Genomic DNA, 27535 nt, shown 5'->3' with positions numbered 1-27535 from the left:
GTTAGCACTGCTGCCTCACAGCGCCAGAGACCCGGGTTCAATTCCCGACTCAGGCGACTGACTGTGTGGAGTTTGCACGTTCTCCCCGTGTCTGCGTGGGTTTCCTCCGGGTGCTCCGGTTTCCTCCCACAGTCCAAAGATGTGCAGGTTAGGTGAATTGGCCATGCTCAATTGCCCGTAGTGTTAGGTAAGGGGTAAATGTAGGGGTATGGGTGGGTTGCGCTTCGGCGGGTCGGTGTGGACTTGTTGGGCCGAAGGGCCTGTTTCCACACTGTAAGTAATCTAATCTAATCTAATCTAATTCAAATGCTGCTGGCCTCTCAGTGGGTCATCAAATACACAGACTCAGCTTAGTTCAGGTGCTATGACCCTTGACCTGTCACGAGTGATCCATTAATAAATAAACTGCTATTGATTTCACCCCTATCGACATTTGGAGCTGCTTGTTCTCTGAGTCACTGGCAAAAAGAACAAACTTAAAGAGATTTAATCACATTGTTCATCGAGAACACAAAGATGTCTGCAATATTCACTGTTGCTGAGGATACAAGGCAGCAGGTAATTAATCATGGTCCCAATTTAAACAAAGACACGGTAAAAGATATATACTAAGTTAAAGAGGCAGAACAAAGTTAGGCCTCAGATAAATATCTTGCAGGGAGGCAATGGAGCCCCAATTAGGCATTACTGTTCAATGACCTACATTGAGGTTAAATAAGATGAAAGACGAGTGTGTCAAATTTAACTTTCAAAGAAGCAAGTGCAAAGATTGAGGAGATAGGCCGGAAAAGCCAATATTGCAGATGTAATTTAAACAAAATGTGATCGACCATCATTTTGGGTTTGCAAATACCGAAGATTTGTGAACCACTGAAGAGTAACTCAACTGACATTCATATCTTTCTGAATTAGCAAATCAGAATAATGAAAGACGGACAAGGACATTTGGTGAAGGAGCATTGGAAACCTGAGACAACCACTTGGTAAAGGGCAACAAAGAGAAGGCCTTGGCATAATGTCCCACTTCCAGAACCTCAGGATGCAGGAAAATACGCAGAGAGTCTAGACATGGTTGTAATTTTTGAATGTTTGCATTTATCATCTTACCTCCTTTATTGGCTTCGGTGGAAGGCATCTTCTCCCGGCCTGAGCCCAGCGACAAGGAGACTTCCACCCCAGCGTGGCGGTCTTGTTCCGGAGAGGTGGTCTCTGTGTGGCAGTCTCCAGGTTTGGGTTTTTCCAACAACCTGGCGGGTGGTCACGGCCTGGCATGGTGGTCTCAACCTGGTGTGAAGGTCTTAGCCTGGCATGGCTATCTTGGGCTTGACATGGTGGCCTCAGCCTGGCATGGCTGTCTCTGGCCTGGCATTGTGGTTGCAGCCTGGCATGGTTATCTCAGACCTGGCATGGTAGTCCTGGTCTGGCACGGCTGTCTTGGGCCTGGCATAGTGGTCTCAGCCTGACATGGCTGTCTCAGGCCTGGCATGGCTGTGTCGGGCCCGGCATGGTAGTCTTGGCCTGGCAAGACTGTCTTGGGCCTGGCATTGTGATCGCAGCCTGACATGGCTATCTCAGACCTGGCATGGTAGTCCTGGTCTGGCACGGCTGTCTTGGGCCTGGCATAGTGGTCTCAGCCTGACATGGCTGTCTCAGGCCTGGCATGGCTGTGTCGGGCCCGGCATGTTAGTCTTGGCCTGGCAAGACTGTCTTGGGCCTGGCATTGTGGTCGCAGCCTGGCATGGCTATCTCAGACCTGGCATGGTAGTCCTGGTCTGGCACGGCTGTCTTGGGCCTGGCATAGTGGTCTCAGCCTGACATGGCTGTCTCGGGCCTGGCATGGCTGATTCGGGCCTGGCATGGTGGTCTCAGACAGACATGGCTGTCTCGGGCCTGACATGGCTAACTCGGGCCTGGCATGGTGGCCTCGGCCTGGGATTGCGATCACCTTGCCCCAGATGGGCTGTCTCGTTTTGGCGGTCTTGTCCCAGCGTGGAGGTCTTCTTTGGCAGCAACTTCCTGCTGTCCCAGCATTCATCATTTTAATTGTCTTTCCCGGAACTGAAATTGATCTGAGATGAACTTTGTCTTAATTCTTACTTTCTTTTACTTGTAATCTATGACTTACATCATTACTACAGGCGCCATGGTGTGGCAACTTATAAAACTTTCACTGTTAGTTTTGTAAAAATACACGTGACAATAAATTGCTCTTCTGTTCTATTCTAAAATAGTGAAATCTAACAACCACATTTATAGTTTGAAACTTTTATTGTGTTTGACCAAGTCTTTGATGTATGCGAGGTTGTTAATCAGTCAACATAGATGGTATGAACCCATTTCGTCACCGAGTAGGGAAATAATTGCTCCAAACCTGACACTATCCAAAGTTGGGAAGGAAAGCTCAAAGTTTATGAAAGCCACACTCACTCTCACTGTCCTTGCTGACTCATTATGGCAAGACAAGTGTTAGCATGATCAAGGTCCCCTGAAATAGTTCCTAAAACTACCAAATGTGCAATCTGTTCATCCCATCACTCATCACCCTGACTTCACTGTCCCATTTCCGTTTACGACTCTCTTAGCTATCATGTTTCACAAAGTGATGGCAAAAGCAGGTCATCATGTCACATCTGCGACCCAGATAAAGCCCTTCAGCACAAGCTGAACAGCACACCAGTCAACTTATGAACATTAAACCAGAATGTTCCCTGGAAGGGAACAGCTTTAACTGCAGGATAAATCCACAAGTCATTAGAAGTCAAAAGAAAGCAAAACTCTCAATTCTGTTAGATTAAACCATCTCCTAATCCGACATATAGTCAAAATTGTCCCATTTCAGGTTTCCTAGGGTGTAAGGAATCAACGTAGTCCTATGGTATAAGGAAATGTCGATTTTCCTGCTCCTCGGAGGTTGCCCGATCTGCTGTGCTTTTCCAGCACCACTCTAATCTTGACTATAAGGGATCAAGTAGAAGGTACAATCCCTATATATCAAATACAGATTTAAGGATTCATTTCAGATTGCCAATTTGAGGCAATACAGAGATCTTTGAAGGTTACACAAAATTAAAATACCACCTTACAGTACATATAAATGAGTTACTCAGGTTATAGAATTTTACAGCACGGAAACAGACGCTTCAGTCCAATTTGTCCATGCTAACCACATATCCTAAATTAATCTAGTCCCATTTGCCTGCATTTGGCCCATATCCCTCTAAACCCTTCCTATTAATATACACATCTAGATGCCTTTTACATGTTGACATTGACTACTCACCCTATCCATGCCCCTCATGATTTTATAAACCTCAGTCTCCAATGCTCCAGGGAAAATAGTCCCAGTCTATTCAGCCTCTCCCTATAGCCCAAACCCTCCCAACTTGGCAACATCCTTGTAAATCTTTTCTGAACCCTTTCAAGTTTCATCGCATCTTTCCTATTGCAGGAAGACCAGAATTGAATGCAATATCCTACATAGCTGCTATATGGCCTCCCAACCCCTATATTGAATGCACTGACCAATATAGACAAGCATAGCAAACACTTTCTCCACTATCCTATTTACCTGTGACTTCACTTTCAGGGAACTACAGACCTGCACTCCAAGGTGACTTTGTTTGGCAACACTCCCTCACGACCATATCTTGAAGTGTATATGTCCTGATTTGTCCTACCAAAATACAACACCTTACACTTAGCTAAATTAAACTCCACCTGTCACTCCACAGCCCATTTGCCCATCTGATAGGTAGAGTGAATAGCCAAGGTCTTTCCCCTGGGTAGCAGAGTCCAAAACTAGAGAGCATAGGTTTAAGGCGAGAGGAGAAAGATTCAAAGGAACCAAGGGGCAATGTTTTCACACAGAGGGTGGTGTGTTTGTGGAATGGGCTGCCAGAGGACGTGATGAAGGTGGGAACAATTGCAACATTTAAAAGGCATCTGGATGAGTATATGAATAGGAAACATTTGGAGGGATATGGGCCAAATACTGGCAAACGGGACTAGATTGCTTGAAGATATCTGGTTGGCATGCACAAATTGGACCAAGGGGTCTGTTTCCGGGCTGTATGTCTGTATGATCAAGGTCCTGTTGTACTTTGAGGTAACCCTCTTCACTGTCCACTACACCACTAATTTTGGTGTCATCTGCAAACTTACTTACCATACCTCCTATACTCATAAGTTCATAACATATCGGAGCAGAAGAGGCCATTTGGCCCATCGCGTCTGCTCCACCATTCGATCATGCTCCTTATCCCCATTTTCCTGCCATCTCTCCATATCCCCTTACCCCATTCCTAATTAAAAATCTGTCTTACTCCTCCTTAAATTTACTCACTGTCCCAGCATCCATTGCACTTTGGGGGAGTGAATTCCACAGATTCACAATCCTTTGGGAGAAATAGTTTCTCCGCATCTCTGTGTTAAATTTGCTGCCCCTTATCCTAGGACAATGGCCTCTCAGCCCAGAATACCCCACAAGATGAAGCATTCGCTCCACATCTATTTTATCCAAACTTTTTATTATCCTGAATACCTCAATTTGATCTCCCCTCATTCTTCTAAATTACAGAGAGTGTAGGCCTAAACTGTTCAATCTAAAATTGTTCATATAAATGACAAAAAGCAGTGAACCCTGCACTGATCCTTGCGGCACTCTGCTGGTCACAGGCCTCCAGTCCGAAAACCAACCCTCCACCACCACCCTTTGTCTCCCACCTTCAGCCAATTTTTATGTAAACAGCTATCCAAATGCCAGCATTCCATGTGATCTAACCTTGCTTACCAGTCTACCAGCTGGGCTGTTTTGTCCTGGATGGTGTCAAGCTTCCTGAGTGTTATTGGGGCTGTAGCCATCCAGGGCAAGTGGGAAGTGTTCCATCACACTCCTGACTTGTGCCTTGTAGATGGTGGACAGGCTTTGGGGAGTCAAGAGGTCAGTTACTCACTTCAACATTCCCGGTCTCTGGCCTGCTCTTGTGGCCGCTAGGTTTACATGTTCGATTGTGCGGATTGGTTCAGCTCAGTTGGCTGGATGGCTGGCTTGTGAAGTAGTGTGATGTTAATAGTGTGGGCTCAATCTCCATACCAGCTGATGTTAACATTAAGGGGATTCCTTCTCAACTTCTCTCCTCGACTGAGGTGTGGTGGCCATTGGGTTAAACCACCCCCTCTCTCTCTCTCTAATGAGAGAGCAGCCCTATGGTCTGAAAAGCTGAAAAATGTGTTGCTGGAAAAGCACAGCAGGTCAGGCAGCATCCAAGGAGCAGGAGAATCGAGTTTCTGGCATAAGCCCTTCTTCAGGAATGAGGAAGGTGTGCCAAGCAGGCTAAGATAAAAGGTAGGGAGGAGGGATTTCTCCAGCTTCCTCATTTCCCCTCCCCCCATCTCGGAATCAGCACCACCTTCTTGACCTGCAACCTTCTTCCCGACCTCTCCGCCCCCACCCCCTCTCCGGCCTATCACCCTCACCTTAACCTCCTTCCACCTATTGCATTCCCAACGCCCCTCCCCCAAGTCCCTCCTCCCTACCTTTTATCTTAGCCTGCTTGGCACACCCTCCTCATTCCTGAAGAAGGGCTTATGCCTGAAACGTCGATTCCCCTGCTCTTTGGATGCTGCCTGACCTGCTGCGCTTTTCCAGCAACACATTTTTCAGCTCTGATCTCCAGCATCTGCAGTCCTCACTTTCTTCTATGGTCTGAAAAGACTATGGTGACTTGACTTAATGATTGGTCATGATTAAGTTCAGTTTCTGGTCAATGGTGACTTCTAGGATGTTGTGATTTGGAGATGCCGGTGTTGGACTGGGGTGTACAAAGTTAAAAATCACACAACACCAGGTTATAGTCCAACAGGTTTAATTGGAAGCTAGTGTGCTTCCAATTAAATCTGTTGGACTATAACCTGGTGTTGTGTGATTTTTAACCTAGGATGTTGATTACCTCAGTCTGTCCCTGTAATGAGCAGGTTGGCTAGTTATGTTACATTCCATATTTCTATCCGTCTGTAACTGGGATAAAGCAGTTCATATCACATTACAGAAAGCTGGTATCTAACAAATATTCCTCGCAGTTCCAGCTTCCACACCCACATGCCAACTGTTCCAGGCATTAACCACCAGCCTCAGGTATGGATCCTGTAAGCAGGAAGTTTCACTCAGCGTTTTCAGATTTTAAACCTTCTTCCCAGGGCTGCCGAGTAAAATGATTTTGCACTTTGAGGACTGTCCTTTGTGTAGATACAACATGGTACATTTTCTGGAATGTTAATACATTTCTCTATGAATTTATGTACATGTGACCAAGCTCTGTGTAATCCACGAAGGGCAGGGAGCTGAGTAAGTGAGGGATTGAGTAATTCCATCTCCTCTGTACCTTATTCCCTGTACTGGACAGAAATAGAGTACATCTATGGAATTATGTAAAATTTATAGTATAAACACAAACCATTCAAGTCTATCAGTCCGTGTTATTGTGAGCTGCACATGAACATCAGCCACCGGCCCCAGTTCACATCCCCCTATCCTTCTATTCTTTTGTCCCTCAAGTGTTTATCTATCTGCCCCTGAAGTAAATCTCTACTTAGCTCAAATACTCCGAGTGGTACAGAGCTCCACATTCTAACCACTGAGTCAGGAGGGGTTTCTCTTTAATTTCATATTAAATTTATGAGTGACAACCAAACATTTATGGACACGAGTTTCAGACTCTCTCACAAATGGAGACATTTTGTCTAGCTTGATATTATCAAATCTTTTCAGAATCTTGAAGATCTCCATCAGGTCACCCTTCAGTCTTCCTTTTTCTAAAGAGCCCCAGCATGTTGAATCTCTCCCAGTCAGTATAGCCTCTCATTTTTTAGAAATTCATTCATGGGACTTGGGCGTCACTGGCTGGCCCAGCATTTATTGCCTGTCTCTAGTTGCCCTTGAGAAGGTGATGGTGAACTGCCTTCCTGAACCGTAGCATCTACATGGTGTATATTGACCCACAATGCCATTAGGGGGGGAATTCCAGGATTTAGATCAGGATATCTGGTCAGCATGGACGAGTTGGATGGACTGCTCTGTTTCTGTGGTGTACATCTCTATGACTCTAGGACTCTAAAGCGTAATCATTTCTCTCTCCAGAGTTGCTGCCTGCTCTGCTGGTGAGATTGTCAACCCATGGTCGCTAGAGTTCAGAAGAATGAGAAATTATCTCCTTAAAACTGAAACATTTCCGAGGGGTTTGACAAATAATTTGCAGGGATTTTGAAGACAATAAACTGATTAAGCTTCATTTTAAGCTTATCTGAGTTGAATTGAACCTCATGTTAGAGGCTAAATGGTGTCCTCCCTAATGGGTATTGAAGATGATAATTTGATTCTGGTGATACCAGGGCAACCATTGTCACACACGCCGACTGAGATGAAAACTGAACTGAACTATTACCCACACCTTTTATTTTCAGTACGGTACAGCAGTCTCATACTTCACGTCCTGTTGAGGGAGTGTAAGGATCCAGTTCATTCGGTGTTTTACTTGAATGATTTAGAATTTCATGAATAGCCTGCATGTGCCTGCTTTGCTCTTTCCCTACTCTGACTGTATATCCCTCTAACAACCAGTTGATTCCAGTTTGCACTGCTTCAAACAACCCATATCTTGTCTACAAAATACCGTGAGTTCTATTAACTCCTTGTTTGCTTCACTCTCTGCACAAAACATTAATCAGAACTCTGCTGCTCTTTTCACATAGTGCTATGGGATCCCTTACATTCACCAGAGAGGGCAAAGGGCACCTCAGTTTAACATCTCACTTCCACTATGGCAGCCAGAGGAATGGACTCCTGCGGCTAATTTGAAACTTGAACGGTGCCTCAGTGGTTAGCACTGCTACCTCACAGCACCAGGGTCCCAGGTTCAATTCCAGCCTTGGGTGACTGTCTGTGTGGAGTTTGCACGTTCTCCCTGTGTCTGTGTGGGTTTGCTCTGGTTTCCTCCCACAACCCAAAGATGTGCAAGTCAGGTGAATTGGCCATGCTAAATTGCTCATAGTGTTAGGTGCTCCAGTCAGAGGGAAATGGGTCTGGATAGGTTACTTTCTGGAGGGTCAGTGTGGACTTGTTGGGCCGAAGAGCCTGTTTCCACACTGTAGGGAACTTAATTTTTTAAAAAGTTTAAAGGCAGAAATGCTCCCCAATGAGTAATGCTGGCATGATGTCTAGGTACATGAGCATCACAAACATTTGTCCAGCACATAGAAACATCGAAGGTAGGAGCAACAGTAAGATATTTGGCCCCTTTAATGCTAATTTGCCATTCAATAGGGTTAGAGCTGATCAGCCAACTCAGTCTCCTGTTCCTGCCTTCTCTCCATACCTCTTGATCCCTTTTGCCCTGAGACCTATATCTAATACCTCCATGAAACATACAATGTTTTAGCCTTAACCGCTTTCTGTAGCAAAGAATTCCACAGGCTACCCACTCTCGCTGGGTGAAGAAGTTTCTTTTCATCTCAGTGTTATTGCCTTACTCTGTAACCGTGACCCCTGGTCATCGGGAACATCCTTCCTGTGTCACCCTGCCTAGTCCTGGTAGAATGTTATAGATTTATTCACTACAATCTAGTGAATATAGCCTTAACTGATCCAGTCTCTCTTCAGCTATCATTCCTGCAGACCCAGCAATCAATCTGCTAAACCTTTGTTGCACTCTCTCCAAAGCCACAAGCTATGGGTGTGCATTGATACTTGGAACTTTTAGTACGATTCTTGAATTAAATTAACATTTAACTAACACCCGAGTACTGACTATTCTCCTCAGCATCAACTGTTATCTTCTTGCTCACATCTGTGTTACTGATTGTATTGCTTCTGTTCATTAATATAACAGTTACTGAAAGGCCCCTGCATTCCCACTGATTCTGTCTCTATTGATAATCCATGTCCCTCTCAACTGAGTGGCAGAACAAGCTAATTGATCCAGTCTCAATATATGGCAGTCCTGCCATCCCAGGAGTCAGCCTGGTAAACATTTGTTACACTCCCTCCATAGCCAGAACATCTTTCCTCAGATAACAAGAACAAAACTTCCCACAATAGTCCAGGTATGGTCTCACCGAAGCCCTTTAAGAAACCAGTTTAAGATAATCAGCTGCCTCTTCGAGTGATACATTTTCAAGTCGCATAAGGTTCATACATAAATGGAAGGGCCTTGCTGTATTGGCACAAGGAATTTGTACATACAACGCACTTAATTAAAAAAAAAGAGGTTGTAGAGACAGCCAGTTGCTGCTGCACCTCCAAAGCCCTGACCAATAAGAATCTATCTCCCTGGTCTGTGAATTTCAGCCAATCAACACCATCTTCCCTGTAAAACAGTCTCTCTCTTTTCAAGTCTGTTTCTTGCATTTGGTTTGAACAAGTACAAGATGAATAGCTTCAATTTCTTTTTGCAATGTGTAAATTCTGTATTGCTAAGCAATTATTTATCCACCCAAGGCTAAGGTTGTAAGTTGTGGAGTTCAGGAACAAGAAGGAATAAACGGTTGTTATTCAGACTGACAAAAGGTGGGAAGTGCTGGGATCATTGCTGTTCACAATTTAAACTAATAATTTAAACACTGAAATCAAAACCATAATTTCCAAATTTGCAAATGACACCAAATTAATAAACCTGAAAAACGAGCAGATAATGGGTAAATATAATTAATCATTGAAATGTGATGCAATATATATTGGAAGGAAGAATGGGGATGTCATTTATTACTTGGAAGGTAGAGGAACAAAGGGCATCTAGGAATACGATCACTAAATGTTGCGGAACAGATTAACGAGGCCACAGAAAAGCCATCCAAGCACTCGGTTTTTTATATCTACAGGGATAGAAAATAATGCTACCCCTGTATTTAACCCTGGGCTAGATCATGTGGAGTGGGGTTCTGACCACCAGCTTATAAAAAGGATACAGAGGAACTGAAGACAGTGCAGAGAGACAGTGTTCAAAGATAAGTACATGAATAGGATCAATTTTGAGGGATATGGGCCAGGAGCAGGCAGGTGGGACTAGTTTAATTTGGGATTATGTTCGGCATGGACTGGTTGAACCGAAGGGTCTGCTTCAGTGCTGTATGACTCTACAGATACCAGAAATGGGTGCTCATATCTCAGGAGGCATAATAAGTGTCTATTTACTTGAATGAGAGAAGCTGAGAGGGAATATAAAAGAGATGGTTAAAGCTATGAAACCTTTTGATAGAGAGAATAAAGAGAAAATGATTTACTTTGGAAAATGATTTGCCTTGTCAATAGAAGATGGTCATCAAAAAAATCCAAGAGACAATTCAAAATCAAATTCTTTACCCAGACATTACTGAGAATATGGAACTCTGTGCCACAGGAAGTGGTTGAAGAACTTTAAAGGGAAGCTTAACGAAGACTTGTGAGAAAAAAGAAACAATTGGCTAGTTACGATAGATTTAGCTGAGGATAGTTGATAGAAGACTTGAGGGGAGCATTACTACTGGTATGGAATAGTTGGCTGAATCACCTGTTTATGCATATTATCATATTGACAGATCAGAACCTCAAAGTATTATGGACATTTTAAACTTTTAGTTCCAAACTGCATGCTGTTAAAAGAAGGCTGCTAGAGATAGAAAAAAAGGCCATAGTTGTAAATTCAGTGCTGTGTCAAAGTACTGTGTGGGACACACGGAAAGTTGCACCAATAGAAGGTCAGGGAAACTTCAAACAGAGGAAGAGAGGGAGTGATACAACAGGAAGACATAACAAGGGGCTACCTATTTCTCATGCCCCTCAGATGACTTTTTTTGTGTTTTGCCCTTCTAGATATATCCAAAAAACTGGTCAAAAACTGACTGCAACTTGGTCTGTACGTTCTAGTGGGAGAAGGTGTGCTGTGAAAGTCATAAACAAGGAATCACCCACTAGTCACTGCTGCTTTGCAGGTAAAAAGATTCTCTAACTCTGGGAGCTGGTGCCAACTAGCTAGTAAATCAGACATGAGGAAACAGGTCAAGAATAACTCTTTCTTTGAGTGTTAGCAGCTAACCACTAAAGGAACCAGCACCAAAGGATTATAACCACATGCCCGAAATTGATTGTTCAACTATTAATATTTTGCTATCTACTTTTTCCCCAAACACCCAGAGAAACAGACTTGCTTATCCTATTTTGAACACACCTTTTATTCCTCATCTAATTGTGCTACATTCTTTTTATATTTTAATTTAGTAACTAATAAACTCGTCTTTTGTTGACTCATGAAAGCCTGGTTAAATTGGCTCCTTTTAAAATTAGATTAGATTAGATTCCCTACAGTGTGGAAACAGTCCCTTCGGCCCAACAAGAGTACACCAACCCTCCGAAGAGCAACCCACCCAGACCCATTCCCCCACACTTACCCCTTCACCTTACATAACGGGTAATTTACCATGGCCAATTCACCCAACCTGCACATCTTTGGACTGTGGGAGGAAACCGGAGCACCCGGAGGGAACCCGAGGAGACACGGGGAGAATGTGCAAACTCCACACAGTCAGTTGCCCAGGGCGGGAATTGAACCTGAGTCCCTGGCGCTGTGAGGCAGCAGTGCTAATTTGGTGTGGGAGGAACACATCTATAAAGAGGGGAGCATCTTTTTTTGAAATGACTCTTGTTGTAGGTAATTGAGGGGCAGATGACTATCGAAAGGGAAAACCAGTCCCTCACCGGGGAGCTCAACAATGTGAGGTTTCTGTCTGGAACCATAACATCTCGGGGAAGTTTGCTAGATGGAGAAAGTGAGGACTGCAGATGCTGGAGATCAGAGCTGAAAATGTGTTGCTGGAAAAGCGCAGCAGGTCAGGCAGCATCCAAGGAGCAGGAGAATCGACGATTCGGGCATGAGCCCTTCTTCAGGAAGTTTGCTAGATGTCTGGTTATAAGAAAATAATTTTTGTAATGTATTCTATCAAAAACCCATCTGGTTGACTAATCACCTTTAGGGAAGCAATTTTGCTATCTCTACCTGGTCAGGCCTACATGTGTCTCCAGACCCTTGATAAAAGACTAAATATTAGTTCTACAGTCCCAGCACACCCAGTTGTGAATGGTGGTGGATGATTAAACAACTCACTGAAAGAGCAAGTTCCACAAATATCCCCATCCTCAATGACGAGGAAGCTTTGCGTGTCAATCACTCATCATCTCCCATTGAGTCAATATCATACAAACACACATCACTGAATCATTGTTGCTGAGTCATACAGGGAAGGATGTCAGTCCTGCTGAGTCACTCTGTTGCTCTTATTAAAACTGGCAAGTCACTACACGTCTTAGCTCCTCCTGATCCAGTAACCCCTCCTCCTCACCCTGTCACTCTTCCTCCACATCCTCACCCTATCACTCCTCTTCCTCTTCACCTCCTAACCCCCTTCCTCCCATAATCCCTGCTCCTTCTCAGTCTGTCACTCATAGAATCATAAAATCCCTACAGCATGGAAGCAGCCCATTCAGCCCAGGTTCCTCATTTCCTCTCCTTATCTCAGTTCCGCCCTCATGACCAATCCATCTTCCTTTCCACTCCACCCTATCACCATTACCCCCACCCACCTATTGTACTCTCAGCTATCTTCCCCGCATCCCATCCCCATCCCCACCCCCACTCATTTGTCTCACCACCCCTTCGGCTCACAGCCTCATTCCTGTTGAAGGGCTTTTGCCTGAAATGTCGATTCTCCTGTTTCTCGGCTGCTGCTTGACCTGCTGTGTTTTTCCAGCACCACACTCTCGACCCCATTCAGCCCATTGAGCCCACACTGACCCTCTGAAGAATATCCCTCCCAGACCCACCCACCTACCCTATCCCTGCATTCCCATTGCCAATCCACCTAACCTGCACATCCTTGGACTGTGGGAGGACACCCATGCTGACAAGGGGAGAATGTGCAGATTCCACACAGTTACCCGGGATTGGAATCGTATCCGGGTTCCTGGTGCTGTGATGCAGCAATGCTAACCACTGAGCCACCGTGCTGCCACTCTCCTCCATCTTCTCGCCCCATCACCAGTGATCTGGCACTGAAAGGAAAAATCACTCCTTTCACACAAGTGAGACTCTGATCACCATTCACTGTTGGTGTGGTCAAACCTTTCCTGGTTAAAAAATTTTTAAAATTTTCCCGCCATCTTTAACTTCTAGTTTCTCATCGGGTGTTAATGATCCATTGTTGCCATCCAATTTTCCCTGCTCCAACTCAGAATTTTTTATTGAATGGTGGAGCTAGGCTGGATGGGCTGAATGGTCTACTCTGTTCTCTAAATTCTCGAAATTCAGGAGAGTGCTGGAATATGGATGCGGCCTGTTGTCTTCACCCAGCACTGATCAGGGATTGACCCGAGGGTGCCCCCCCACATTATGTTCACTCAGGAAGAGTGGGCTGCTCGAGGGCAGAAATAAATGGAAATAACAGCATAGGACTTTAAAGAGCAGGGTAAGGGGCAGGCTCGAGGGAAGGTGGCTTTCGTGCTCCTTCAGCCAACCAGTGATGTGTAAGTCAAGTGCAAGAGCATTCATACAGAGAATATAGCTCAAATCGGGGAGATCAGAGTCACTTTGATCGACTCCTCCTGAATCAAAGAGCTTGTATACCTCTTATCTCATAGCATGTTGCAGCCAATAGCTCTGAAATGTAGCCATTGGCGTAATGTAGGACATGTGCACAGTGTAATCCCACAAACGGCAATCTGCTCACAATCTGAAAATGTGTTTCATGGGAGTGGTTGAGCGGTAACTGCAGGGAGAACATCATCGTGCTTTTTTAAAATGGTGGACCTTTCAGGCCGTTAGCACAAGGCAGGTCCTCAATGGGAGGTCAGCCGAGACTAGGCAGTGGGCCTTGAGCTACTGAATTTTCAAGTGAGGACGGAATGCTGCCTGAACACAGCCGACATACAGAAAGCATCATCTCATTAGGGATTCATCACTTTTATTTTCTTGTCCCAAACATAAATAACAAGATGAACCAGCACCTGCTCTCAGCAGATGTTTGCCAAGTAATGTGGGATTTGTCAGCCCAGGTTAAACTGTATTTGTATTTGGAGATTTTCCACTTTGAGCACAAGGTCTTTCATAGAACCGTAAATAGTCACTTTTGCATCTGTCAGTGGCCATTTATCCCCCGATACAATCATTCTCAGAAGAAAGTTGCTGGTATTAGTGCAATAACCTTTGAACTGGTTCACAAGGGGTTAAACAAGTTGTTATGCTCCTGTGAACAGCAAGCAGCTGGGCCAACCACACACAAATATTGTAATGATTTATTATGGGAGAAAGTGAGGTCTGCAGATGCTGGAGATCAAAGTTGAAACTTTATTGCTGGAACAGCACAGCAGGTCAGGCAGCATCCAGGGAACAGGAGATTCGACGTTTCGGGCACAGGCCCTTCTTCAGGAAGGGCCTGTGCCCGAAGGGCCTGAAGAAGGGCCTGTGCCCGAAACGTCGAATCTCCTGTTCCCTGGATGCTGCCTGACCTGCTGTGCTGTTCCAGCAATAAAGTTTCAACTAATGATTTATTATGTCAGGATAATGAATGCCAGTGTGTTGTTACCGAATGAGTGAAAGCTTTCCTGACTGAATAACGCTGCTTTGAAAACACTGACCCTGGGGTTCAGTGGGTGTGCTCCACTTATAAATGACAGAATTTGAAAAGAACCCATAGATTTTGAAGTATATTTAAAAAAGGATGAAAGACGTCACTCGGTGAAATGCCTTTGGGGCTCACCTGTAATTAAACAGATGCTTTCTCCAGCAATCTGCCATAATCTGTTCACTGCGATATTTTATATGGCTTTGTCCTCCCTCCACTCTGTAAAGTCCAATTGACATAGGTTTGACTGTTGATAAAGACAACTACTTTAGTTGTCTTTATCATTAATCATTAAATTTGGCTTAACCAAATACAGCATTATTGCATTTTTGTCTCGTCTGCCAAAAAATAGTGGGAATTTTATAATAATTAGAATGAAATATTAACCCTCAAAGTTATTTCTCCACGAGCAACCAGCTCCTCAAACCCTGTGCTCATTGATCTTTACCCAGTATCTCCAATTGATCATTCTGATATATGAGTCAGGTGCTGGCAGGTGGGACTAGATTGGGTTGGGATATCTGGTCGGCATGGACGGGTTGGATCGAAGGGTCTGTTTGTGTGCTGTACATCTCTGTGACTCCATGATTCTGTGACTCTACTGTTCGTGCTCCTTGGTGGCCTCACCATCCCTCACCTCTGTAGCATTCTCCAAGCCTACACACCTCCACTATCTCAACTCTCTTCCGATTGTGGCTTCTTGCACATCACTGATTTTAATCACGGCACCATCGCGGGGCCCTGCTTTCTCAGAACTATCTGAGCCCAAGTTCTGAAATGGCCTTTCTAGACATATCTGTGCCTCAGTGTTTCTGTTAAAGTCTTCTCTTTGATCAATGTTTTGGTCAGCTGTTCTAATGTCTCTGTGTGTGGCTTGGTGTCAAATGGTGTCTGATAACTCTTGAACAAATGATGTGACCTTTCACTGGTTTAAAGAAACTCTCAGAATCTAAGTTGCTGTTGTTGGCTCTGTTCCTCAGTCTGTTTCAGCCACATCCAAACTGGCACTCAGTGTTATATCCAAAAGTACTGAATGAGAATAACCATTAATTAGTTCAACTTCTGACAGGAGAATTTATTAATCTGAGGGTTGGAAGCACTTCTGCTGAACAATGTGAACAATTATCCTGTTCTAATTTTGTACCTTTACATGAAGATAGAATGTAATACATGCAGCATGTGACTGACCCTATCTGCTGCTCTGTACTCACGTCACATGTGCTCTATGGAGACAGGTTCTTGGCTCATTGTCAGCTGATGTTTTATCCTTGGTATCGTTGGTATTTCGCTGGTAGTTTTATTGCAACATTACCTTCCACGTACAGGAGCTGGACGAGGAGGCTGGCTCCATGTCTACTTCAGTCAGAATGGGGATCAAATCCATGCTGAAAGTCTAATTATTTACCAGACTAGCCATCCAGCTAACATCTGAATAAGGTAGCTCAATCATTCTGACACAGAACATATTTTGTGTCATCTAGTTTAACATGGTCTGTCTTCAGAGAGAGAAGAAACACAATTAAAGTAATTAAGCCAAAAGTCATTATAAATCAATAAGTAGGCCTCAGTTGGAATTATCTGCCCTATTCTGTCCACAGCAGTTTAGAAAGAATATCGCTTTCTTTCATTCATGGGACGTGGGTGTCTCTGGCTAGGCCAGCATTTATTGCTGGTCCCTAATTCCTAGAGTCAACCACATTGCTATGGTTCTGGAGTCACATGTAGGCCAGACCAGCTAAGGTTAGCAGTTTCCTTTCCTAAAGGACATTACTGAACCAGATGTGTTTTTCCAACAATCAACAATGGATTCATGGTCATCATCAGACCCTTAATTCCAGATTCTTTATTGAATTCAAATTCCACCATCTGTGTTGGCAGGATTTGAACCCAGGTCCCCATAACATTAGTTGCATTTCTAGGTTATTAGTCTAGCAATAATACCATGAGGTCACTGCCTCCCAAAAGCTCCCAAAAGGACAAGCACCAACATAGTACCTGAGATGTGGGAATGTGAGACACTAGGATTATCTTCTCTTGATATTAAAAGCTCGGTGGGATTTTAATGAAGTAAATGAGGAGGAACTGTGGCCATTGGCAGGAGGGGAGGAAATAACTTAAAGATAATTGGCAAATGAAGTGGAGATGGAGAATTTTTTTAAAGCGTAGTGATTTGTTATAATGATTGAAAGTAGAAATAGATTTTAGGGGACTTGACAGGGGAGATATGGAAAGATTGTTTCCCCTTGTGGGAGAATTTCTGAGTAAGAGGTCACACATTTTAGACAAAGATGAGGAGGAACTTCTTCTCTCTTGGGGGTAGTAAACCTGTGGAATTCTTTATTGCAGAGGGCTGTTGAGGCTGGATCAGTAAGTGTAGTCAAGGCTGGGATAAATAGATTTTTAGTCAGTGAGAGTTTCAAAAGCTAAGGGAAAAGGCAGGAAAGTGGGGTGGAGGATTATTAGATAAACTATGACCTCATTGAATGGGAGACCAGTATTGATGGGCTGAATGGCCTACTCCTGCTCCTACACCATATGGTCTGGTTTCAATAGCACCTTGAAGAATGGAATTGGATGCATTGTTAAAAGTAGGTCATGGGACAGCAAAGATGTAGCTATGGATAAAAGCAAAATGCTGGAAAATGCTGCAAATCTGAAATAAATACAGAACATCCTGGAAATACTCAGATGGAGTTAATGTTTGATGTCTGATATGATTCTTGTTCAGCTGAAGGAAGGTCATATTTGACTCAATGTTAAATATGTTTCTCTTACAATATAACTAAAGGTGTGTGCTGAAATAGTTCCTGACACGTGTAACCAGTTCAGACCGCACCCAGGACTTGGTAGATCACTATCACAAGTTGATGCAAGATACGGCAAATCAATGTCTGTGGAACTATTACAGGAATGGGAATGACACCACTAATCAGAAATGTGTGAGATGATACATCTGAGTAGGTCAAAGAAGGCAAGGGAATATATAATAAATGGTAGGATACCGAGAAGTCTAGAGAGAAGCAGAGAAACGATGGTGTCTCACCGATGCCTGGAACTGACAGGGTAGTTAGAGGAAGTGAATAAGGAGGTATGTAGAATTCTTCACCTTGATAGTCATGATTTCCAGGAAAAGCAGGGAGACTTTCCTCAAATTGTTAAAACACTGGTTAGCCCAGGCTGGTGTAACGGGTATGGGTCTGATCGCCATGTTGTCATTGCGCCAGGATAAGGAAGAGATGAGATTTAGGAGGACGTTGCCAAAGTAGAGAATTTTAGTGGTGGGAAGGAAAAGAGAAGCTGGGCTTGTTTTTCTTGCCCCAAGGAAGCTGTAGACAGTTTGAATTAATTTGTATCAAATTTTGTGTATGCAGAGTAGAGTAAAGGACATATTTCTGTTAGCAGTTATCAGGGGACATTGGCTAAATGTGAACAAGTTAAATCTGGAACTCTTTGCCTGAGAGGATGGGAGAGAGACAGCGCTGTTTAAAAAATATTGAGATTTGTGTTTTATATAACATTATCTACTGAACTAGAGCTGGAAAGTAATACTAAAGTGGCAAGCACTTTTGGTTAATACACAATACTTAATGACCTATTTCTTAAACTTGTATTTGATTCTAAATTTGTAAAAGAACGTTTGCTTGAATTGAGGCTGTTTACCCATCAGCAGGATGTATTCATCATGCAGACATTCCCCTGCAGCTACAGAATCTCCTTGATAACTTTATATAGATCTCTAATGTCTGAACTCCTACAAATCTTGAGTTAATGTTCTGAGCAGTTTCCACCAATGTGTTAATGAGAATTTACGAAAGAAGATCAGGGTCTGCCCCACTACCAAGTGAGATTGTGACTAACTGAGCTTTTACCTCAGCTTCAAGGTCTTGCCCCATGTGAACACTTCCCTTTGCACCCAACAATCTATCAATCACAATCTTGAGCAGGCTCATTGACTGAATAGTCATACTTATAAAGTCATAGAGCCATACAACATGGAAATAAACCCTTTGGTCCAACCAGTCCATGCTGACCATAATCCCAAAATAAACGAATCCTACCTGCCTGCACTTGGCCCATATCCCTCCAAACTTTTCTTATTCATGTACTCATCCAAATGTCTTTTAAACGTCATCCACCACTTCCTCTGAAGTTCATTCCATACACAAACCAATCTGTGTTAAAAAAAAGTGACACTCGTATCTTTAAAAATCTTTCTCCTCTCACTTTAAAAATATCTTCCCCTAGTCTTGAACATCCCAAACCTAGGGAAAAGACACCTACCATTCATCTTACGTACACCTCTCATGATTTTATAAACCACTATATGGTCACCTCTCAACCTCCTACACTCCACTGAGAAAGTGGCTCAGTGGTTAGCACTTCTGTGTGCCTCACAGCGCCAGGGACCCGGGTTCGATTCGCGCCTCGGGCAACTATCTGTGTGGAGTTTGCACATTCTCCCTGTGTCTGCATGAGTTTCCTCCGGGTGCTCTGGTTTCCTCCCACAATCCAAAAGATGTGCAGGTCAGGTGAATTGGCCATGCTAAATTGCCAAATCTGGGGTAAATGTAGGGTAGGGGAATGGGTCTGGGTGGGCTACTCTTCAGAGGGTTGGTGTGGGCTTGTTGGGTTGAAGGGCCTGTTCCCATACTGTAGGGAATCTTATCTTTAAAAACAGTTCTAGCCTATTGTTATAACTCAAATATCATCAACATCCTGGTAAATCTCTTCTGAAGCCTCTCCAAATTAAAAATATCTTTGTCTGGGTTCAAAATTTCCAGATGATTCACCTCCTAGTAAGTGAAGAAATTTCTCCTAAACTGAGGCCTAAATTTGCATATTCTGAGATTAGTTGAGGTTGCAGTGTATTTGACCCACTGTAGCTGAAGCCTATGCTCCTCAGGGAGCTCCATTAGGGAGTTTTTATTCAAATTATGGTAATTTTAAGTACGATGCTGGTTTTTTCTGTGTCACTTGGCTTCTGTGTTTTAGTTTATGAATCGGTTGCCATACCACGCAAGTTGGCAACTGCAGTTGTTTTGAGTGACTTGACTTTAAAAAATATCTTAATGACTTCAAGCACTGGGACATGCTGACGGTGTGAAAGGGAGCCCTGACCTTTACAATTTCTTTTATTTTTAAATCAGTTTTGCACATCAGCTTTAGTCTGTGCACACAGAGCTATTGCTATGGTTTTTTTGCACTTTCCAAGCGACAGGAGGATCTTGTGGGCAATAATGTGGTGAACGACAGATTGGAGCAGCCAGAAGAGCAGAATCAGGCAGTGATGAATGAGAGACAAAGTTTGAGCTGGAATACAGTGTTTCACTAACTTGGTTAAAACTATCACTGCCTCGGGCAAACACTCCACCTCAAGATATACTTGCTGGACTGGAACCATTAACAGACAGAACTGGGAACAGTAATTGACTAATCCCCTATTTGAGAGTCCCACAGGTTCTGACTTGTCCCCTGCAGCAGCTGTCTATGGGACAGGGCAATGACAGCTCCTCAGGCCCTCCCCTGACTAATGATCCTGTCACACAACCCCTGGGGGGAACCATTACACTTTTGTCTTGCTTTAAAATCCAGGGCGAGAACTTGGCAACTGTTTTATTTCAGTAACATTAAAATGCCTTAAATTAAAATAAACTCTTTGGAGTTACATGGAGTAAAGAAACATGCATTTATTAAGAAGAAAATATTTTATTTGAGGCAGTACGATAGCTCAGTAGTTATTACTGCTGCCTCACTGCACTAGGGACCCAGGTTTGATCCCAGCCTTGGGCGACAGTCTGTGTGGAGTTTGCACATTCTCCCCATGTCTGTGTGGGTTTGCTCCCACAGTCCAAAGAGGTGCAGGTTAGGAGAATTGACTGTGCTATAGTGTTCAGAGATGTGTGGGTTAGGTGCATTAATCAGGGATAAATGTTGGGTAATGAGTTTGGGTGGGATACTCTTTGGAGGGTCAGTGTGGACTCGTTGGGCCAAATGGCCTGTTTCCGCACTGAAAAACAAGAAAAAATAACAAATGCTGTGAAAATTAATTTATTTCTAAATGTTTATAAGAACGAATGGGCTTAAATTCCATGGAGTTGGTAATATCCAGATTGCACCATCCAGGAACAAAGTGTTATTTTTGTTTTCAAAAGTTGAATCTTGACACTATGCAACTCTTGAATTTGTTTCTACTTTATCAGCATTTCCTGGGACACAAAGTGTTTTCTGTTACTCGCAGGCGGGTATATTGCAACAAAGGTTCAAGTCTTGCTGTTGAGCAGAATTGGATTCCATCTGTTTACGTGAAACGTTTCATTTCAGATACATGTGAATTCCTGCTTGACTTGGGACAAAACAAGTTGTTTTTTTGTATTTGCTCAGGGAACGTGGAGATCCCGAACAACACCAGCAATTACAGCCTGTATATGCCTTGGAAAAGACTTCTATTTTTCTATTCTTCCTGCCAAAGTGGATGAGTTTAGATTTACCCACATCCATCCACCGAATTGTCATCCACTCCCTCGATAGGTTTATCTATTACCCCGTCGCAGACTCATGTCCTCTTCAGAGCTTATCTTCCTGCCTGTTGTTTTGGTCATCAGCAAATGGTGACTTTCAGTCCCTTCATCCAAGTCATTGATAATAAACTGTAAATAGTGGCAACCTAGCATTAATCTCTCAAACACACTACTCATCATACCTTGCCAAGCTGAAAATGACAAGTTTATGCCTACTCCATTTCCTGTTAGCTGTCTAATTGTCTACTCTTACTACCCTAATGTGATTTCCATCCGTTTCTCCAAATGGGTTTATCGACCAGCTAGGTAAAAACAATGACTGCAGATGCTAGAAACCAGATTCTAGATTAGACTGTTGCTGGAAAAGCACAGTAGGTCAGGCAGCATCCGAGGAGCAGGAAAATCGACGTTTTGGTCAAAAGCCCTTCATCAGGAACTTATCGACCAGCTGTCAGTTACAATGATGCTAAGCCTAAACTGTACGCCGTCTATAAACAGCCAACCCTTATGGCACCCTTACAGACAGAAATGACTCTCTTATCTAATTAATCCAATTGGCTGGATTTGTAGGCAAACAACAAAACAAGAGCAGCAGCATTCAGCTACTTGAGCCTGCTCCACCATTTAACACCATCATCTTGGCCTCAACGCCACCATTTAACACCATCATCTTGGCCTCAGCTCCACCATTTAACACCATCATCTTGGCCTCAGCTCCACCATTTAACACCATCATCTTGGCCTCAGCTCCACCATTTAACACCATCATCTTGGCCTCAGCTCCACCATTTAACACCATCATCTTGGCCTCAGCTCCACCATTTAACACCATCATCTTGGCCTCAGCTCCACCATTTAACACCATCATCTTGGCCTCAGCTCCACCATTTAACACCATCATCTTGGCCTCAGCTCCACCATTTAACACCATCATCTTGGCCTCAGCTCCACCATTTAACACCATCATCTTGGCCTCAATGCCACCTTCCTGCCCACTCTCCATAACCCTTCAACCCATTTCTAATTTAAAAGTCTGTCTATCTCCTTCTTAAATATACTCAATGTTCCACCATCCACCGCACTGTTGGATAGTGATTTCTGCAGAAACCACTAGCATTTGAGAGAAGTAACTCCTCCTTGACTCTGTTTTAAGTCCACCACGTCTTATCCTAAAACCGAGATTGTTCTAAATTGCCTCACAAGGAGAAACATCCCCTCCGCATCCACTTTGCAAATCTTCTTTAGCATCTTAGATACCTTAATTAGATCTCCTCTCATTCTACTAATCTCTAGCAAGTGTACCCGATCTCTCCTCGTATGACAAGCCCTTCATCTCTGGAGTTATGAAGAGTTAGTGAAAAGCAATGTTGTTTAGTCAGTATGGATTACAAATCAGAAAATCATGCTTCACCAACTTTACTGAATGGTTTTGAGGGAGCACAATGGCAAAGCAGTAAACTTAACTTCATCGAATTTTCCAATGGCCTTTGATAAGGAACCCCATAATAGACTAATGATTAAAATTAGAGAATACCGTCAAGGGATCATAGTTTAATAGACTGCCAGGCAGCACAAGACAGAAAACACAGAGACACAGTAATAGGTAGCTCTTCAGAGTAGCAGGACATTGGGAAGTAGGACTTGGATCAGTGCTGGCACCATTGCTGGTCACAATTTACGTTAATATTTGGACTTTAGAATCAAAAACATAAATCATAAATTTGTGGATAGTGCCAAATCAAGGAGTGTGTCTGAAGAGGGTGCAATAAATCAGAGGAGAACATTAATGAACTTGTAGAATAGACAAATAATTAGCCAGTGAAGTCCACCAATGACAAAATGTGAGGTTGTGGTAGGAAGAATGGGGAGGCCACTTATTACTCACAGGGAGTTGATGTGGAGTAGAGAAACAAAGTGATCTTGGAGTACAAATACATCAAGCAGTGCAAGTTACTGCATGGGTTACAGAGATGTACAGCACGGAAACAGACCCTTCGGTCCAACCCGTCCATGCCGACCAGATATCCCAACCTAATCTAGTCCCACCTGACAGCACCCGGCCCATATCCCTCCAAACCCTTCCTATTCATATACCCATCCAAATGCCCCTTAAATGTTGTAATTGTACCAGCTTCCACCACATCCTCTGGCAGCTCATTCCATACACGTACCACCCTCTGCGTGAAAATGTTGCCCCTTAGGTCTCTTTTATATCTTTCCCCTCTTACGCTAAACCTATGCCCTCTAGTTCTGGACTTCCCCACCCCAGGGAAGAGACTTTGCCTATTTATCCTATCCATGCCCCTCATAATTTTATAAACCCCTATAAGGTCACCCCTCAGCCTCCGACGCTCCAGGGAAAACAGCCCCAGCCTGTTCAGCTTCTCCTTATAGCTCAAATCCTCCAACCCTAGCAACATCCTTGTAAATCATTTCTGAACCCTTTCAAGTTTCACAACATCTTTCCGATAGGAAGGAGACCAGAATTGCACGCAATATTCCAACAGTGGCCTAACCAATGACCTGTACAGCCGCAACATGACCTTCCAACTCCTGTACTCAATACTCTGACCAATAAAAGAAAGCATACCAAACGCCTTCTTCACTATCCTATCTACCTGCGACTCAACTTTCAAGGAGCTATGAACCTGCACTCCAAGGTCTCTTTGTTCAGCAACACCCCCTAGGACCTTACCATTAAGTGTATAAGTCCTGCTAAGATTTGCTTTCCCAAAATGCAGCACCTCACATTTATCTGAATTAACCTCCATCTGCCACTTCTCTGCCCATTGGCCCATCTGGTCAAGATCCTGTTGTAATCTGAGGTAACCCTCTTCACTGTCCACTGCACCTCCAATTTTGGTGTCCTCTGCAAACTTACTAACTGTACCTTTTAGGTTCACATCCAAATCATTTATGTAAATGACAAAATTTAGAGGGCCCAGCACTGATCCTTGTGGCACTCCACTGGTCACAGGCCTCCAGTCTGAAAAACAACCCTCCACCACCACCTTTGAGCCAGTTCTGTATCCAAATGGTTAGTTCTCCCTGTATTCCATGAGATCTAACCTTGCTAACCAGACTCCCATGGGGGACCTTGTCGAATGCCTTACTGAAATCCATATAGATCATATCTACTGCTCTGCCCTCATCAATCCTCTTTGTTACTTCTTCAAAAATCTCAATCAAGTTTGTGAGACATGATTTCCCACGCACAAAGCCATGTTGACTATGCCTAATCAGTCCTTGCCTTTCCAAATACATGTACATCCTGTCCCTCAGGATTCCCTCCAACAACTTGCCCACCACCGAGGTCAGGCTCACTGGTGTATAGTTCCCTGGCTTGTCCTTACCACCCTCCTTAAACAGTGGCACCACGTTAGCCAACCTCCAGTCTTCTGGCACCTGACCAGTGACTATCGATGATACAAATATCTCAGCAAGGGGCCCAGCATTCACTTCTCTCGCTTCCCACAGAGTTCCAGGGAACACCTGATCAGGTTCTGGGGATTTATCCACCTTTATGCATTTCAAGACATCCAGCACTTCCTCCTCTGTAATCTGGACATTTTGCAAGATGTCACCACCTATTTCCCTACAGTCTATATCTTCCATATCCTTTCCCACAGTAAATACTGATGCAAAATACTCGTTTAGTATCTCCCCCATTTTCTGCGGCTCCACACAAAGGCCACCTTGCTGATCTTTGAGGGGCCCTATTCTCTCCCTAGTTATCCTTTTGTCCTTAATGTCTTTGTAAAACATCTTAGGATTCTCCTTAACCCTATTTGCCAACGCTATCTCATGTCTCCTTTTTGCCCTCCTGATTTTCCTCTTCAGTATATTCCTATTGCCTTTATACTCTTCTCTAAGGATTCACTCGATCTATACCTTACATATGCTTCCTTCTTTTTCTTAAGCAAACCCTCAATTTCTTTAGTCATCCAGCATTCCCTATACCTACCAGCCTTCCCTTTCACCCTGACAGGAATATACTTTCTCTGGATTCTCATTATCTCATTTCTGAGGCTTCCCCTTTTCCAGCCGTCCCTTTACCTGCGAACATCTGACCCCAATCAGCTTTTGAAAGTTCTTGCCTAATACCGTCAAAATTGGCCTTTCTCCAATTTAGAACTTCAACTTTTAAATCTGGTCGATCCTTTTCCATCACTATTTTAAAACGAATAGAATTATGGTCGCTGGCCCCAAAGTGCTCCCCCACTGACACCTCAGTCACCTGCCCTGCCTTATTTCCCAAGAGTAGGTCAAGTTTTGCAATTTGACAGCATCTGGCCCATTTTCCTCTCAACCATTCCTATTCAAATACCTATTTGTATATCCAAATGAATATCTGGACATTCAAATATCCAGATGCCTTTTAAATGTTGTAATTGTTCCAACCTCCACCACCCCTCTGGCAGCTCATACACACACCACACACTGCATGAAAAAAGTTGCCCCTTAGATCCCTTTTAAATTTTTTCCCCTCTCACCTTAAATCCATGCCCTCTAATTTTGAGTTCCCCTACCCCGGGGAAAAGACCTTGACTATGTACTCTATCCATGCCCCTCATGATTTTATCAATCTGTATAAGGTCACTCCTCAGACTCTGTGTTAGGACAGTCTCACACAAAGCGTACCAAGCACTGTAAGGTTTATTACCAGATGATAACATTGAAAAGTAAGGCTCTTAATGCTGAATCTGCTCAACTCATCGACCACCAGTTCCGACGTGCCACGGCAAGGAACCGTAATGACCTCCTCAGGAGACAGACACGGGCTGCAACTGACAGGGTACCCTTCGTTGTTCAGTATTTCCCAGGAGCTGAAAAATTATGCCATGGTCTTTGTGACCTGCAACACATTATCAATGAGGATGAACACCTCGCCAAGACCTTCCCCACACCTCCACTACTTGCCTTTGAACAACCGCCAAACCTCAAACAGATCGTTGTTTGTAGCAAGCTGCCCGGCTCTCAGGACAACTCCATACAACCCTGTCACGGTGGACGCTGCAAAACGTATCAGATTGTGGACATAGATACCACCATTACGTGTGGGGACACCTCCCACCTTGTACATGGCAGGTACTCATGTGACTCAGCCAACGTTATCTATCTTATACGTTGCAGACAAGGATGCCTGGAGACATGGTACATTGGGGAAACCGAGCAAAGGCTACGACAACGGATGAATGGGCACCGCACAACAATCAACAGACAGGAGGGTTCCCTCCCGGTTGAGGAATATTTCAGTGGTCCAGGACATTCAGCCTTGGACCTTCAGATGACTATCCTCCAAGGTGGACTTCGGGACAGACAGCAGAGAAAAGTGGCCAAGCAGAGGCTGATAGCCAAGTGCAGTACCCATAGGGAGGGCCTCAACTGGGACCTTGGGATCATGTCACTTTACAGGTGACCACCATTGCACTATACGCACACACATACACACACTCCTACACACACACACTCTCACACACACACTGGCACTCCTATACACACATACACACGGACACACAGACGCACACACAGACACCCATACACACCCTTACAGACACACACACTCCCACATGCACCCCCTCACAGACTTAAGACACTCTGCACTCACTACACACACACAAATACACTTTCTCACATTCACAACCCCCAACCCAGACAGACACACACAGACAAAGACCCACATGCACACATATATTTTGTGGGTGAATTTGTACTTGCAGGGTTACATTGTACTTTGCTCAAAAACTGCATGAATTTATGTAAAACTCTGTTATCTCACTTTTTAGATTGGAATCAATCTAAGCATCATGGCATAGACAGAGAACACAGGGGGCCAACACCTTCAACATATTGTCTAGCTATCACCGTTGTTAACAGCTAACCCGAGAATGCAACTTTTTAAATAAAAGGTTTTGTGATTTACACATGAAAGAAGTGAAACTATCACTGTATTCTAACAGATGAAAGGCTTAACAGACAATCAGTTTTTCAATGTATAATTTCAGTTACATCACACTGTAAATTTTTGCTATATATTCTGTGTTAGGATTGAGCCCTCCACTATCACCTGATGAAGGAGCGTCGCTCCGAATGCTAGTGCTTCCAATTAAACCTGTTGGACTATAACCTGGTGTTGTGTGATTTTTAACAGAAGTCTTTAAAGAACAGAAATAGGGCCATCAATATAAGAAAGTTACCAAAATATCTTGAATGGGATATCCTAATATTCCCAATTGGGAATGGAAAAGGAACTTCTTCCCTTAAAGAATGATGATCATTCTGGAGAATGTGGAACCATGGGCTGAATGGCCTCTCCTGTACTGGAAGATTCTTTGATTCCATTGCCATTGGAGTCCCTGTAGAGAGTAGTTAAACTG

At 43.7% G+C, this 27535-nt stretch overlaps 1 long non-coding RNA gene across 1 annotated transcript; it reads left to right on the top strand.

Moving 5' to 3' along the window:
* The first annotated feature begins 448 nt into the window (after positions 1-448).
* On the top strand, positions 449-27278 carry LOC148145184 (uncharacterized). Its single transcript, XR_015751013.1, has 3 exons — positions 449-558; positions 10841-10959; positions 26292-27278. It is a non-coding gene; the product is annotated as an uncharacterized LOC148145184 (long non-coding RNA).
* Positions 27279-27535: the final 257 nt, after the last annotated feature.

The sequence above is a fragment of the Chiloscyllium plagiosum genome, unplaced genomic scaffold (genome assembly GCF_037043375.1).
Source record: "Chiloscyllium plagiosum isolate Xiang-an unplaced genomic scaffold, Cpla_swu_hap1 HiC_scaffold_26, whole genome shotgun sequence".
Taxonomy (NCBI): Eukaryota; Metazoa; Chordata; class Chondrichthyes; order Orectolobiformes; family Hemiscylliidae; genus Chiloscyllium; species Chiloscyllium plagiosum.
Note: the sequence above shows the minus strand (reverse complement) of the source record. Positions and strands in the feature narration are given on the sequence as shown.